At 33.9% G+C, this 3,477-nt stretch overlaps 1 long non-coding RNA gene across 4 annotated transcripts; it reads left to right on the top strand.

The window, feature by feature from the left end:
- The first annotated feature begins 316 nt into the window (after positions 1-316).
- Positions 317-3,220, top strand: LOC112464496. Of its 4 annotated transcripts, none has more exons than XR_003041927.1 (6): positions 317-685; positions 994-1,110; positions 1,270-1,459; positions 1,862-1,976; positions 2,227-2,452; positions 2,715-3,220. It is a non-coding gene; the product is annotated as an uncharacterized LOC112464496 (long non-coding RNA). The 4 variants fall into 4 exon arrangements; XR_003041925.1 differs by having other exon boundaries at positions 318-685; positions 965-1,110; positions 1,862-1,972; XR_003041924.1 differs by having other exon boundaries at positions 318-685; positions 965-1,110.
- Positions 3,221-3,477: the final 257 nt, after the last annotated feature.

Here is a 3,477-nt window from a genome sequence, read left to right as displayed (position 1 = left end):
CGGCTCGAATAAAAATAAAAAATAATGTAAACAGCGATATAATTTGTTATTTATCCTTTTAGCACTACTGTTTCAACGTAATGAAAAAGGCCCTCTCTTTTATTATTTCGGGGGAGTCGTCCGCATACATTGACTATAATCCGGGACTGGCGAAAGGATTCGTTATTAGAACGGTGCGTGGAAAGAAAGGAAGATAAATATTTTATTCTATAGTAGAATTAACGGAGAAAAATGGTGATGTGGGATGAGTGTTTTAAGGTGAAATAAAACGAAAAAAGTTTGAAGCGCGCGCGTAGCGCGCGTGTGTGCTAGTCTATAATAAAAAAAGTCATTTTGACCGAGAAGTGAGCGTTCCGAGTCGAAATATCTCGCACGTAGTGTTGCCGCTTTTCCGCGTGCGTGATTGGCCGGTCGAAGCCGGGTGATCGAGATCGCGGCGAGTTCCGCGAATTTCGTGCGTGTGCGTCGTGATCAATCGTATTGTGACAGTTCGCGTCGTGTCGTTAGGAGGTTAATATTATTATTAATGTGATCTCTCATCATTAAATACGATTGTTTAATTCCGAATTTCGGTCGCGTCACGCAAGGATCGAAGTGACGACGGCGATCGAGATCGCGGCGAGTTTGGCGAGTTTCGCGCGTGTATCGCGTGATGTGACGTGTGTTCGCGTGGTGTGTTTGCGAGGTTAGTAGGATTTTTTATTATATATAATCCACTATTGTATATAATGTATGTGGATAATTATATTTTACATTAATATTTTTTAACGCAATGACGTTTGCTCGCGTGGTGTCTCGCGAGGTTAGTTATATTGCTTGCTCGTACAAATCTAATCTAAGGTATACGTTACAATAACTATAGATTTTTGATACAGATTTATCTTTGTAATCATATACTTTATATATAAGCAAATGTAAGTAATAATTATTGTTTTTGTATTATGTAAAATTTGCCTTATTTTAGATATACCGATAAATTTAATGTTCGAGAAGATCTGATGGGATTAGCTGTTGGTGCTCATGGCACAAATATTCAACAAGCGTGAAAAGTTGATGACATTACAAATATAGTTAGAAGAAAATTCATGCACATTTAAGATATATAGAGAGGTAATTATAAAAATTATTATCGCTTGTATTATTTCAAAGAGTACTGTTTTTTAAAAGTTTACTGACTGTTTTTATCTAAAATATATATACATATTTGTATATATGTTGCTTATATTGAGCTGGTATACAGAGCTTATCAGATTTCTTTCTCAATCACAGACGCATGAAGCTGTTAAGAAAGACCGATCTATGCTGGAATACAACGGTAACCTAAAAATAGATAGTGACAGTGGCAGAGTCGTGACCATCGCTGCGTGATAGATGATAGTGATAGTGAAATATATATTGACGGCAGGGAGCTGATGCCGAGGAGATCTTTCAGAAGGAAGGTGTATCCAAAATCGCACACGTACGTATATATGTTGTTTTGTAAAAGTTGTAAAAGTTAAGAGAACGAGAAAGTGATCTGTATTTATATGCACGTGTGACAGGCACTATCGGGTAATAAAGATTTCTCCGAAGAATGTTTATATTGTACTTTACTTTCGTTAACTTGAATGCTTTGAATGTACAATCTCGCGTCTTCAAAATATAATAATTCTCAGACACTGTTGAGGAATAATTGTCTAGCACAAAAGGTCCTTTTGTGCTAGATAATACGAGTTGCTACAGAGTGCCTCTAATTGTAAGAATCTCTTCTCCTTTACCCCTTCTTTCTTTTCCCAATCCCGAATTAACACTATTGCATGGTTCGTATCGCGTGTCATTACCTACTATAAATGTCCTCCTTTTCTCTCGTTTTCTCACGCAGGAACATTTTATATTCAACTATATAGTATACAATTTTGCCGCTATATATTGACCGCAGGGAGCTGATGCCGAAGAGATCTTTAAGAAGGAAGGTGTATCCAAAATTGCACATGTATGTACGTATATGCTGTGTTGTAAATTGTAAAAATTGAAAAGAACGAGGAAACGTTCTGTAGCACAATTTATATTGTAGTTATGCTAAAATGATTGTGAATTGAGTCCCTGTTATTCATTATTATAATATAATTTTTATCAGCAATATTAGAGGAGTAACGAAAATTAATTTTATTAAGTATTCAAAGCAATTGATAGTTTTTAGCATTAAGTATTTTCATTTTCTCATAATATGCTTAAAAAATATTGCAGGGGACTTATGAGTTATGCGAAGGAATTGATACTATTAAGATTCATTGGTTATATGAAGTTTGCACACGTCAAGCTTGACATCCTTAAGATCACAATGCATTCTGAAAACGATACCGTGCAGGTTCGTTGGCGTATACGTGGTGTCACAGGCTGGAAGGTATTTTCTATGTTTTGGAAGTAAAATTTGGAAAATACAACATGCCATAATAAGCGCTAACCAGGAAATGTAAGTGTAATCAGTGTTCTAAACATTTTAAAGTTTTTAAAAGTAATATAAAATTGTTCTTATAAACATTAATTATATAATTAATTCAAGTTGTCTATTATTTGAAAAGAACTTGATTTTTAGTTTTGTTTTGTATTCTACCTTCAGAAAAACATAAAATAATTTACATTTCCTAAAATTAATTTTGTTTATGCTATCGGAGAGGAAACGCTTATTATAAAATTGATTATAATACCAAGACAATTATATATAACGATTTCAGATGGTACGACGGCTTTTTTATGTTAATGCTGAATGGAAAAGTCTATAAGCATATTGCGGACAAGATAATGCCTAATCAGTATACAGCCACGAAAAAGAAAGATATGCGCATGGCAGGGAAATTAGCGCTATTCACAGGCTTTGTAAGCATATTTAGTAACAACGAGGATTCTTTGAATTGAGCTCTGTCTTAAAATCGTATCAATTGAAGTGAATCCACTGCTGAGTGCTGAAATTATACGATTTTATCCGTCACAACGAATAGACCAAGAAGAATGCTTTTTCCAGTCGATAGTTTCGAATGTTGCTGACGTATCTATTTCGTTGCAAATGCATCATTATGAAATGATGATCGGTAGTAAATGAGAGATATGTGAATTAAAAAGATGTGTACATTAACTAAACAGTATCTTTGTATGATTACAAACTATCTTCATCTAATTTTTTAGTGAAAATGTCCGAATAATTTGCGTTAGTATTTCTGTGTAAAAAAATATGACGATTATATTACAGTATATCTGACGATTTTAACATAATTATAGAGGTAGGGTGTCTAAATTGTTATCGTACCATCCAAATGTAGCTTTTATATTATTCGGATAGTATCGATATTTTATGCTGCTTAGAAACAAGTAAAAAGTATTTTAAGACACTTGTATCGTTTCCAGAATATAAAAACTTGTGTTTAGATTACAGATATACGTTTTGGGTATTGGCGTATCTATTTCGTTGCAAATGTATCATTGTGAAATGATGATCGGTAG

This window comes from Temnothorax curvispinosus, unplaced genomic scaffold, assembly GCF_003070985.1.
Source record: "Temnothorax curvispinosus isolate PA1 unplaced genomic scaffold, ASM307098v1 QBEX01014266.1, whole genome shotgun sequence".
NCBI classification, from domain to species: domain Eukaryota; kingdom Metazoa; phylum Arthropoda; class Insecta; order Hymenoptera; family Formicidae; genus Temnothorax; species Temnothorax curvispinosus.
Note: the sequence above shows the minus strand (reverse complement) of the source record. Positions and strands in the feature narration are given on the sequence as shown.